This window comes from Onychomys torridus, chromosome 11, assembly GCF_903995425.1.
Source record: "Onychomys torridus chromosome 11, mOncTor1.1, whole genome shotgun sequence".
Lineage (NCBI taxonomy): Eukaryota > Metazoa > Chordata > Mammalia > Rodentia > Cricetidae > Onychomys > Onychomys torridus.
Window position 1 is genome coordinate 43226939 of NC_050453.1, and position 13404 is coordinate 43240342.

Genomic DNA, 13404 nt, shown 5'->3' on the forward strand with positions numbered 1-13404 from the left:
TACACCATAATTTCCAAAAAATAAAGAAAATAAAAATTTAGCTAAATTAAGATTTACAGGTAGGTAGTCTTTGTGTGGGGGTGTCTACTTTTAGAAAGTAATCAGTTGCCAAGTGGATAAACTCTTTGCTGTCCAAATGGGAAGTCGATTGATTTTTATCTAACATGGACTGGCTGTTAGCTTTCCCTGTCCATCCCCCTCCACACATATATAAAATACCTCTCAGAAATCTCATGCTTTCTACTCCTCTTGGGTATTTAAACATCACTTTCAGGTGTTAAGAGACAAGTAACAAGGGCTGCAGGGGAAGGAGGCGGGGGAGAGGGATGTGAACAACAGATTCATACATGTTTGAAACTCAAACATTTAAAATCAGTTTTGAGGAAATACTGTTCATAATTTTGACAAATTGAGCAACCTTATATTTGAATGAAGACTGGAGGGGGGGGGGGATAAAGGGCCTTTTCTCCACTTAACCAGTTCCCTGTCTGTATATTGTCATAAAGGAGCTATGTTCCGGGCGTGTTTTCTCCAGGTAGGCTTTGTTCAGTAAGTGCTTATAATAGAAAAGGCGTAATGGTTCATGCTGGCATACCCAGAAAGCAGATGTTTAGGCAAGAGGGGAACTTGTCAAGAAGGGCTGCAGGGGTTGGGGATTTAGCTCAGTGGTAGAGTGCTTACTTAGCAAGCACAAGGCTCTGGGTTCGGTCCTCAGCTCTGGCGAAAAGAAAAAAGAAAGAAAAAAAAAAAGAAAGAAGGGCTGCAGGGGAAGGAGGGGGGGAGAGGGATGTGAACAACAGAGTCATACATGTTTGAAACTCAAACATTTTAAATCAGTATTGAGGAAATATTGTTCATAATTTTGACAAATTGAGCAACCTTATATTTGAATGAAGGGGCGGGGAATGATTGGGTACAAAGAATAAAAGTGTACTTATTCATAGTTTAAAGCAGGACAGGGGTCTTAGGGTTTCAATTGCTGTGAAGAGACACCATGACCATGGCAACTCTTATAAAGGAACACATCTAATTGGGGTGGCGGCTTACAGTTTCAGAGGTTCAGTCCATTATCATCATGGGGGTAGGGAGCATGGCTGCATGTAGGCAGACATGGTGCTGGCTACATCTTGTTCCAAAAACAACAGGAGATGGTCTGTGTGTCACACTGAGCAAAGCTTGAGCAAAAGAGACCTCAAAGCCCACTCCCCTAATGACACACTTCCCCCAACAAGACCACACCTACTTCAACAAGGCCACACCTCCTAATAGTGCCACTCCCTATGAGACCGTGGGAGCCAATTACACTCAAACTACCACAACAGGTAAAGATTGGATGGCCACATCTGCTAAGGTCCTTCTTGTCAGTGGGGACCTTGCAGACTCCCAAGCTGGCATAGGGCACCATATGGTGAAATGATGTTTTTAGCTCAGGTCTCAGGTCTCTCCTCTTCATTTAAAGCCACAGTCCCACCCAGGCACGGAGGTATACCTCTAAATCCCAGCACTTGGAAGATATAAAGGCAGAAGCTCATGGTCATCCTCCTCCTCCTCCTCCTCCTCCTCTTCTTTTCTTTTTTTTTTTTTTTTTTTTTTTTTTGGTTTTTCGAGACAGGGTTTCTCTGTGTAGCTTTGCACCTCTCCTAGATCTCACTCTGTAGCCCAGGCTGGCCTCGAACAGAGATCTGCCTGGCTCTGCCTCCCGAGTGCTGGGATTAAAGGCGTGTGCAACCACCGCCCGGCGGTCATCCTCTTCTACACAGCAAATTTAGAATGGCCTGGGCTATATATGAGACTTTGCACCTCGCCCCCAAATACGCATCAAGCAACCTGCCAAAGATCCCCTGTCCCCAGAGACCACAGTCATTTCTACCCTCTCTGTATCTCAACAATGTGGGTTGGATTTCATCAGTTTTGATGAGGGCATTCAAACCAGAGCAGTGGTTGTCTCTACCGTTCTGAACTTTTCTGTTCCACATGTGGCTAAAGAAATGTTATTTTTTTCCCCATAGTGATTCAAGTGAATACACTTACATCACTTTCACTCATTTTTAGAGAAATTATGTGTGTATTTGTTAGTCTTTCATGTTCAAATGGGAGCTATAAACATAATCACAAAAGCATTCTGTTTAGTGGGCTGAAATCCTTTGACATAAAAAATATTCTCCCCATTGCCTGAGGCATTTCTCTGTAGATTTATAGAGCAGAGCCAGTTGAAGTGGCTTTAAAAATTCTTAGCCAGGCTACTATTAAGAGAACCATTTTTCTGAGTGAGAGCAGAAGTTATAACTAACTATTCCTTTTTAAATACTAACTTTTAAAGTTCTAACTCAGTTTTTGAGCACTTAAAAATGTGCCTTTATCCACCTATATTAGAAATGTACTCATTCCATACAGAAAAATGAAAGCACAACATTTGTAGGAAAATTGATGAACCTGGAGATCTGAATGTGAAGTTAAGCAAGCCAGACTCAAAAACAAGTGCTGCGTGTTTTCTCTCAGAAGGAGAATCTAGATTATAGTTTATACATGTGAGGGGTGAGGAGGATGAGACCTTAAAGGAGGGACAGGGAAAGGGAAGATAATAGGGTACACAGGACACTATTTGGGGGGCAGGAAGGAGACCAGCAAGAGGGAAATGAGTAAGAACAAAATATTATAACACGTTTGTATGAAAATGCCATAATGAGACGCATCATTTGGGATGCTAACTTTAATTGTTTTATTTTATAAAGTGCTTAAAGATTCCATAAATAAAACAACCATCCCATCTCGTATAGTGCAATATAAGTCACCTTTCAATGCAGTGTTTTTTGGGGACTTGGGTTTGAGCTTTGGGGAGGCAGGCAAGGGCTTCTGTATTCCATACTGGACTAGAATTGACCTTGAACTTTGGATCCTCCTGCCTCTACCTCCTGATGCTGGGATTATTGGAATGTGTCCCCATGCCTGGCAGGGCTTTTTAAAAAAATTTTTACATTTATTTATTATTGTATGTGTGTGTGTGTGTGTGTGTGTGTGTGTGTGTGTGTGTATGTGTGTGTATGTATGTACATGTGTGCCATGATATGCCTATAGATATCAAAGAACAACTTGCTAGATTGAGAAATGATTCTCTGTTTCTACCATGTGGGTTCTGTGGATCAAACTAGGGTTTTAGGCTTAGTGGTGGGTGCCTTTACCCCACAAGCCATCATACCAGTTCAACTAATTATTTTAAAAGTTTTTGTATTTTATTATATAGTGTATATATAGTATATAGATGTATATATATCTATGGTATGTTTATATATGTGTAATATATATAATAATTATTATTATCTGTTTTGGGTTTTTTTTTGGGGGGGGGGAGGTTCCGACGGAAGCCAGAAAACCTGCTAGACAAATTCTAAAAGAGCTGTAACACTCTGTTTGGTTTTTGAGTCATGGTTTCTCTGTGTAGCTTTGGCTGGCCTAGAACTCACTCTATAGACCAGGCTGGCCTCGAACACGGAGATCTGCCTATCTCTACCTCCCAAGTGCTGGGATTAAAGTTGTGCACCACCACCCACCTCCCGGAAACTACATGTTTTTTAAAGAGGTATTTGTTTTCCTTTTTTTCTTTTTGGTTTTGTTTTGATACAGGGTTTTTCTGTGTAACAGCCCTGGCTGTCCTGGAACTCACTCTGTAGACCAGGGCTGGCCTTGAACTCACAGAGATCCACCTGCCTCTACCTTTGGAGTGTTGGGACTAAAGTCATATGCCACTATTGCCTGGCTCACCTGAAAGTCTCTTTCTTCACCATTGAAGATTCCTATAAGAAATACTGCTTTATGGCCGGGCGGCAGTGGTGGTGGTGGTGGTGGTGGTGGCCTCGGCCTTTAATCCCAGTTTTTAAACTTGAAGAATAGTTGCTTTCCCTTTTAGAATTCATTAGAATTTCTAATTTGTGAAGTTATTGTCATCATCGGGCTACAGGCAGCCAGGAAGGGGGCACTGACGGGAAACAAAACCTGCTGCAATTCCAGGTCTCGACAGCAAGTCCTTATGAATAAAAGATGTTACAGGTTCAGTAAAGGGGAAGGTGAGCTAGACTTGCCCTTCAGATGAGAGCAGTTATGGCATCACACCACAGGCAGCACGGTGGGGAAGGGAAGAGAAGGGAAGCCTTCAGGCCCAATTCTTGTTGACAGAGTTTAATACTTTATTGTTTGAGAATCTCATACATGTGTACAATACAATTTATTTTGACTATACTCACCCACACTCCTCCCCCCAACTCCTAAGAGGTACATCCCCATCCTTCACCCCTCCAACTTTGTTCTCTCTCCTCTCACAACCCACTCATTCTAATTTATGATGCTCGTGGACTACTGAGCATGTGCCATCCATTGCAATATGGTCAACTACCTGTCGCTCTGTGGTAGAACACTTGTCCCACACGCATGAGGTTCTAGGTTCAATGCCTAGTACTGAAGTGTAGCACGAATCTTAAAAGGTCTTATTAATAAAAACAAACCCAGAGTCAGTTATTGGGATGAACGCTGAAAGATCAGAGAGACAGAACAGGCCACAGCTAACCTCACCTCGACAACTTCTCAGCCGATCTTATTTCCTCAGATTGAAAGCCTCTGAATGCTCATCCAAATGGATCTCAGCTGAACTGCTGCTCAAAAGCCTAAAAGCTTAACCAACTCTAGTTCCTGGTCCTCACATCTTTTTTTTTTTTTTTAAATATTTTAAAAACTTTATTTTATGTGCATTGGTGTGAAGGTGTCAGGTCCCCTGGAACTAGAATTACAGATGGTTGTGAGCCACCATGTGGGTACTGGGAATTGAACACAGTTCCTCTGGAAGAGCAGCCAGACCATCTCTCCAGCCCATGGTTCTCACATCTTATATACCTTTCTGCTTCTTGCCATCACTTCCTGGGATTAAAGGCATGTGTCATCATGCCTGGCTGTTTCCAGTATGGCCTTAAATTCACAGAGATCCAGAGGGATCTGCCTTTGGAATGCTAAGATTAAAGGTGTGTGTACCACAATTTTCTGGCCTCGATATCTAGTGGCTGTTCTGTTCTCTGACCCCAGATAAGTTTATTAGGGTGCACAATATATTGAGGAACACAGTATCACCACAGAAAAGAATGCAAAAAGTACCAGCAAACTGAAAGCATGTATACATGTAATGCTTCCTAAATATTTGAGTGAGATATTGGAGTCATGATTTTAAATGTAACTGATTATAGACTTTCTTTTATAGGCAGAAGTTATGGGGTTTTTTTTTGTTTGTTTATTTGTTTTGTTTTTGTAAAGTGCTAGACTAGGTACATTTGATCATTACCAGGTCTTAAAATTCTTTGGCCAGGTTCTGAAATACGATAAGCAGGATTTGGAATTACTTTCTCATAGTGCTTATCCATTACAAATGAGTAATGCTATAGTTCTTAAGCACACCTGTCAATATTTAATAACACCTAGGTAATGATGCTTTTTATAGCTCTCAAGGTTAGACAACTCCAATAAATAATGAAAACATTTAGTACTTACAGAGGAAAGTAAAATCTTTTTTTTTTGTTGTTGTTATTGTTGTTTTTTGTTTGTTTGCTTGCTTTTTTTTTTTTTCCTTTTTGAGACAGGGTCTCTCTGTGTGACCCTGGCTGTCCTGGAACTCACTCTGTACACCAGGCTGGCCTTGAATTCACAGAGATCAACCTACCTCTGCCTCCTGAGTGCTGGGTTTAAAGACGTGTACTGCCATCATCACCCAGTTTTGGAAACTAAAATCTCTTTTTGGTTTTTCGAGACAGGGTTTCTCTGTGTACCTCTGGCGCCTTTCCTGGAACTCTTTCTGTACTCCATTCTGGCCTTGAACTCACAGAGATCTGCCTGCTTCTGCCTCCCACATGCTGGGATTAAAGGCGTGTACCACTACCGCCCTGGTTTAGAAACTAAAATCTTTTTTTTTTTTCCAGAGCTGAGGACTGAACCCAGGGCCTTGCACTTGCTAGGCAAGCGCTCTACCACTGAGCTAAATCCCCAATCCTTGAAACTAAAATCTTAAAGGACCACCTTGACAGAAAATTTTGGGAACCACTGGTCTTTTCATCTCAGAGAATTTACAAAATAGTAATAATAATAATAATAATAATAATAATAATAATAATAAATAATCTGCTCCTTACTGCCCACCTGAAGGTATTTTGTGATTTAAGTCAAAATATTATAAATGGGGTTAGAATTATGGTATGCAGTTTAAGCAAAGGGAGATGAAATTTTGGAGCCATCTAAAGGATATTACCATTGCAAATGTGACATTGGGTACCAGAAATAATATTTAGAATGCTCAAAAACCTTCCCCAGGGCTAGGGATGTAGCTCAGTTGGTTACGTGCTTGCTTGGTATGCATTAGGTCCTGGTTCAATCTCCAGCACTATAAACCGGGTTATAATGGCAAACACCCATAATCCCAGCACTTGGGAGGCGGAAACAGGAGGAGCAGAAATCCAAAGCCATTAAGTTTGAGGCCAGCCTGGGCTACATGAGACCCTGACTCAAAATTACCAAATGAACAGCCAAAAACCTTCCCCCAGACTAGACTTTTGCCCACTTGGGGTTCTGGCTTCAATTCCCAGCACCATCAAAAGAAAAATAGAACAAAGGGGCTAGGGAGTTGTCTCAGTAAAATACTGAACGTCAGGGCCTGCGTTCGGATCCTAGTACCCACATAGGAAGCTAGGTGCAGACAAGCATGCCTGTGATCTCATCTGGTGATCCTCAGGCAGGAGGATGTCTGAGGCTGCTGCTGACCAGCCAGTCTAGCTACATCCGTGAGCTCTGGGTTCAGTGAGAGACCCACTGTCAACAATTAAGGTGGAGAGCAACTGATGAAGTCACCTAATGTTGACCTCTGGCCTCCATGTACAAACACATGCACACGTGTGCCTCCCTTCTGGTGCGTGCAAACATACACATACACACTCCACAAACAGTAAGAAAATAAGAGCTAGACTTTTTTGTCTTCCTTCCTTCCTTCCTTCCTTCCTTCCTTCCTTCTTTTTTTTTTTTTTTTTTTTTTTTGGTTTTTCGAGACAGGGCTTCTCTGTGTAGTTTTGTGCCTTTCCTAGAAACTTGCTTTGTAGCTCAAACTGGCCTCAAACTCACCGAGATCCTTCTGCCTCTGCCTCCCGCCTCTGCCTCCCGAGTGCTGGGATTAAAGGTGTGTGCCACCACCACCCGGCTAGGATTGTAAATTCTTAATGATGTTCCCAATGTGAAGAGTTAAGGATTTTTTGTTGCTGTAGTTGAGCTGGTGAGATGGCTCAGTGTGTAAAAGGGCTTGTTGAGCAGGCCTGGTGACCTGGAACTCTGTCCCTGGAGTCCACCGTGGAAAGAGAGAGCCAACTCTCAAAAACTGTTCCTTAATCCTCACACGACTCTCCTAAATTGTGTGCTGATTTCCGTATGTGCGCCAGAGTGCACACTCACCCTGCTCCAACACTCACTTATTAACAGTAGCAACAACATAATTTTATGGTTGGGGCTCACCACATGAGGAACCGTATTAAAGGGTGGCGGCATTAGGAAGGTTGAGAACCATTACCTTAGCTGTACTTCTGTGCCGCTCCTGCAGAGCACTCCAGCCAGATTCCCACACCCACGTTGGACAGCTCCCAACAGTCTAGATCTGCAACTCTGGGGGATCTGACACCCTTTTTTGGATTGCACTCACACATGTATATAACACCCCCAATATACCCATAATTTAACTCTTTGTTTGGTTTTGGTTTTTTGAGACAGGGTTTCTCTGTTGTAGCACTGGCTGTCCTGGAACTCATCCTGTAGACCAGTGTGGTCTCTCTCAAAGTCACTGAGATCCACCTGCCTCTGCTTCCCTAGTGCTGGGATTAAAGGGCCGCGCCGCTGCCCCGCCCCCCTCCCCCACACGCCAATTTAAACTATTTTTAAAAAGCAAATGCACAGAAGGTAGGACATTCCCAGCGGTGCTGTTACTGTTTCTCCCTTGGTATAAAAGTACCCATGGGAGAGAGAAGCTGGAGGTGCAGCCGTGGGATCTTCACCAGGCAGAGAAAGTCCAGTCATAGCTTTAGCTTCCTATTCCACCTTCCCTAGCTGTTTTCTGCCGGGTGTTGTGAGTGCTTAGTTAACGGGTCCTCTCTCTCTCTCTCTCTCTCTCTCTCTCTCTCTCTCTCTCTCTCTCTCTCTCTCGACATGGTTTCTCTGTGAAACAGTCCTGGCTGTCCTGGAACTCACTCCGTAGACCAGGCTGGCCTTGAACTCACAGAGATCCACCTGCCTCTGCCTCCCGAGTGCTGGGATTAAAGGCGTGTGCCACCACTGCCCGGAGAAAGGGGTTTTCTATTCAATGTGTTCTAGGTATTTTAACTGAAGTAGATACTTTGTGTTCTCCGGATGATGCATGGTGAGCTGAGAAGAAAAGCTGAGAGATGCTGGCCCACAGGTAGGATGAAGTCCCCCTCTAGTTGTCTGAGTGATGCCTGCAGCTTCCCAAGGGGTGTCACCGAAGTGATTTGGAATTTCTGCGGTCAGTGTAAAAATTTGTTTTAAATTGTGTGTTTATTTATTTATGTGTGTATGTGTGTGTGTATGTGTGTGTATGTGTGTATGTATGTGTGTGTGTGCGTGTATGTGTGTGTATGTGTGTTGTGTGTGTATGTGTGTGTGTATGTGTGTATGTGTGAGTGCATGTGTGTGTATGTGTGTTGTGTGTGCATGTGTGTGTTGTGTGTATGTGTGTGTATGTGTGTATGTGTGAGTGCATGTGTGTGTATATGTGTGTGTTGTGTGTATGTGTGTGTATGTGTGTATGTGTATGTGTGTGTATATGTGTGTGTATGCGCGTGTGTGTGTGTATATGTGTGTATGCGTGTGTATGTGTGTGCATGTGTGTGTGTATGTGTGTGTGTATATGTGTGTGTATATGTGTGTATGTGTGTGTATGTGTGTGTGTGTGTGTGTATGGGGCACACACACACATACCGCAGTACACACCTGGAGACCAGAGTACAACTTATGAGAGTCGGTTTTCTCCTCTCAGTATATGAGTCCAGGGAATTGAACTCAGGTCATGGTAGGGAATGAGTTCATCCACTGATCTCTCTTTCCAGCCCAAAACGTTTATTAATTTTACTTCTTTTTTTTTTTTTTTTTTGAGCTGAGGATTGAACCCAGGGCCTTGCCCTTTGCTAGGCGAGCGCTCTACCACTGAGCTAAATCTCCAACCCCCGTTTATTAATTTTAGTGTGTGTTCGTGTGCATGTGCACATGCTATGGTGGGCATGTGGAGGCCAGAGGACATTTTGTGGGAGTTGGGCCCCTCCCTTCATTATGTGGGTCCTAAGGTTTAAAATCAAGTCATCCGGCAAGTGCCATTACCTGCTGAGTTATCTCTTGCAGCCTGGTCTCTCTTTTCTCTGTCCTGAGGTTTTACGTTTCTGGAACCCTCTAGCTCTTGATTGAGATGGGCGTTATAATGAACGTAGCAAGCAACTCACTCCACATTAAAATGCTGAGCTGCTTTGAGCTATTTTCCACTGTTACGTAAAAGTTCTAGGAGGCCATTGTTTTGGATTAAACTTTTCCACCAACAAATGAGGCTAAAAATCAAAAGGGAGTCACCCACACTAAGTCACCGTGTTTGGATTTTTGAGAGGGTCTCATGTAGTCCAGACTGGCCTTGAACTCACCACTATCTGGCCAAGGATCACTTTGATTTCCTGATTCTCCTGCTTCTACCCCCTCAGTGCTGGGATTCTATGTGGATTTATGTCACCAAGCCAAATATGGTGTGATGGTGGGGGTCAAACCCAAGGTTTTATATATCTCTATCAAGTGAGCTGTACCAGTGGCCCGCAGCAAAGTTTTGAAAGAGTTAACACATTTATATGTGTGTGTGTGTGTGTGTGTGTGTGTGTGTGTGTGTGTACATGCTATCACACAAATGTAGAGGTCAGAGGGCATCTTCAGGACTCAGTTCTTGCTGGGCGGTAGTAGCACCCACCTTTAATCCCAGCTCTTGGTAGGCAGAGGCAGGCAGATTTCTGTGAGTTTGAGGCCAGCCTGGGCTACAGAGTGAGTTCCAGGAAAGGCGCCAAAGCTACACAGAGAAACCCTGTCTCAGAAAAACACACACACATACACATATACACAAAAACAACAACAACAAACAAATAAAAAAAAGAAAACAAAAGACTCAGTTCTCTCCTTCATCATCTGGGTCCCATGGACCAAACTCAGGTTGTCTTCTTTGGTGCCAAGCTCCTTTACCCACTGAGCTAACTTGCTGGCCTCTTGCACAAAAATTAAAACGAATTTATCTGAACTCTGAGGAAATAGGGTTACAGAGACAGCAGCTAAATTTCCCAAAGAGGTCACCTGATAATAAATTGCATTTGCATTAATTCTTACACACAGAAAAGTAAGTTGAAGTAATCAGAAATAAACTAGTTGGGAGAGTTTATTATTTTATTTTGTCTCCTTGTCCTTGCCTTCAGGGAAAGTGATCAAAATGGACAATCTGCATTGATGATTGTGTCTGCCACCTCCGAACCCTTTAAAACCCGCCTCTTCCATTTGCTTGTGGAGGTAAATATTTACACTGTTTTATAGAATGGAATGCTTGATTCTAGAGCCGAGAATGAGGCTAACTAAGATATTTAAATTGCTAGCCTTCCTTGAGTCCACAGGTGACTGAGTGAAGTGGTATTTGCCATCTCATGATCTCAGGCCTCTTTTCCTAGGAATAGACAAGTTCCTGAGAACAGGCTGTGGACAACCCAGTTGAATTAAAAAAAAAAAATCACCTTTATTCTTGATAAAGCCTGTGTGTGTAACCAATCTGGGCCTAAACCAACACAGACCTTTCATTGGGCTGAGTTATTTAGACCATCCATCATCCCACTTCTTATTCTCAGGAACTTGAAGGACTTTTGTTCAACTTGTAACTGTTTGTGCATTTGTAGGTCAACTGTTGAACACACTATGTACAAAGGGTCTATTCTGATCTATCTTCATGCTTTAAATACCATATCCTCCAAAGCTCGGGGCTGTCAGCTTGCGGCATTCAGATCAGTCATTGCTGGCAAAGAAAGGGGTTACATCCTAGGTCAGAGAACACCCACCTTTCCCGTCAGGAAAAGTGTGTAGTCAGTCATGTCTTTGCTACCTCACTGAATTATGTATGCATAGAAACTATCTATAAAAGGAAAGTCACTGATGATTGTTATAGGCAAAGAAACTTATTCCCTGGTTCAGAGAGGGATGTATGCAGCTTGATGTGGGTGGGGGTGCTAGGTTGCTAGCTGTGTTGTTAGAAGAAGGATATGTGTACAGCCCAAACCAAGCGGAGTCCTGGTTGCTAAGCCATCCTCTATGCCTGCCTCGTCTGAAGTCATGTAGCAGACTGGAACATTCATAGTGCTTAAGTCAGCTTCCCCCCAACGACTAAAAGGCTTTCCTTAATTACATAAAATAGGCTCAGTTGTGAATAAAAGGGAGGATTTCAAAGGAGACTATAGCCTTTCTGGGTCATTTCCTACTTGTGATTTCCAGCTTCGTTGAGGGAAATCCTGCAGTTCCTTTGTCTGTGCTACTGACCCTGTCTCTATGTAGCCAAATTTCCATCCAACTTCTCCTGAGCCTGGTAGACCTCTTAGTTGGGCGTGTCTCACAGCCTAGTTTTAGTAAGAATCCTTCTAAATCATCTCATCTACTATCTAAATACTCTCATCTAACTGCCTTCCTGTTCTTCTGCAAGAGTCTGGCTCTGGCTTGGCTGGTTTATCCAGAACACTCCAGTTGCTTGACATGTCCTCTAAGCCATTCCATCCCCCTAGCCTGCTCCAAGGTGCTCATGTCCGCTGGAGAGTCCTACTTTTCTTTTTGTTTGCAGTTAACCCATCTCTCCTTTCTCCCGAGAATCTCCACTGCCATGTTCCTTCCTGAATGGTCTGCTTTGACCGCCATTAACAAGTACCATGAGTCCTTTTCTTCCTCAATATTTTAGTGGGACTCTAGTTAACTTGTGAAGAGCTTTGGCTCGCTTAGAAAGTCCTTCAAGCCAGGTGGTGGTGGTGCACGCCTTTAATCCCAGCACTCGGGAGGCAGAGGCAGGCGGATCTCTGTGAGTTCGAGGCCAGCCTGGTCTATAGAGTGAGTTCCAGGAAAGGCGCAAAGCTACAGAGAGGAACCCTGTCTCAAACAACAACAACAACAACAACAACAACAACAACAACAACAAAGCCTTCATTACGTGCACATGTGTAAAATGTTAGATTACTTAGATTTAATGCTTCACAAAACAATGACTTAGAGTTCAGAGAGCAATTTTTCTAGTTTTTGGTTGAAATTCACTGTATAGTAGAACTAAAAATTCATCAATTATTTTTTAAAAATTTATAAATATTCATTTTGTTTGTATGTATGTTTGTACATATATGCATGCCACGGCACATATGAGGAGGTCAGAAGACAATTTGTAGGAATTGGTTCTCTCCTTATGCCATGTGGGGTCCAGAGGTTGATCTCAGGTCCCTCAGGCTTGACAGTAAGCACCTTTACCTGCTGAGCCATTTTGCTCAACATTTTTTGTTGTTATTTTTCTTTTTTTTCTTTCTTTTATTTTTTTTTCCTTGAGAGAGGGTTTCTCTGTGTAGTTTTGGTGCCTGTCCTGGAACTCGCTCTGTAGACCAGGCTGACCTCGAAATCACAGAGATCCACCTGCCTCTGCCTCCCAAGTGCTGGGATTAAAGGTGTGCGCCACCACTGCCCAGCTGTTGTTTTTCAAAACAAGGTTTCTCTGTGTAGCACTGACTATCCTAGAACTTGCTCTGTAGATCAGGCTGGCCTTGAACTCACAGAGATCTTGCTTCTGCCTCCCAAGTGCTGGGATTAAAGGTGTGCACCACTACCTCCTGTCTTGCTTAACACTTTTTTTTTCTTTTTTCTTTTTTTTTTTGGGGGGGGGGGTTTCGAGACAGGGTTTCTCTGTGTAGCTTTGCGCCTTTCCTGGAACTCGCCTTGGAGACCAGGCTGGCCTCGAACTCACAGAGATCTGCTTGCCTCTGCCTCCCGAGAGCTGGGATTAAAGGCGTGCACCACCAACCGCCCAGCTTTGCTTAACACTTTTAAGTAGAATTTATTTTGAAAAAGAAATCATTTGAGTTCTGTGTGGTGCTGCAAACATATAATCCCAGTACTTGTAGGAAGGGTCAGGAGTTCAAGGCCAGCTTGGGCAACATCAAACCTTGTCTCAAACAAGGAAATATTTTTTTTTCAAATTACTCATAAATATTTAAAAAACAAAAACTATTTCTCTTAAAAAAAAAAAAAAAAAAAGCTGGCCAACCTAGATGAGGGTGGTTCATGCTAACCCCAATGTTTGAAAGG

The 13404-nt window shown here is 43.0% G+C and overlaps 1 non-coding gene across 1 annotated transcript; it reads right to left on the reverse strand.

The window, feature by feature from the left end:
- Positions 1 to 3342: 3342 nt before the first annotated feature.
- On the reverse strand, positions 3343 to 3405 carry LOC118593558. Its single transcript, XR_004946235.1, has one exon. It is a non-coding gene; the product is annotated as a U7 small nuclear RNA (small nuclear RNA).
- Between the last annotated feature and the right edge of the window lie 9999 nt (positions 3406 to 13404).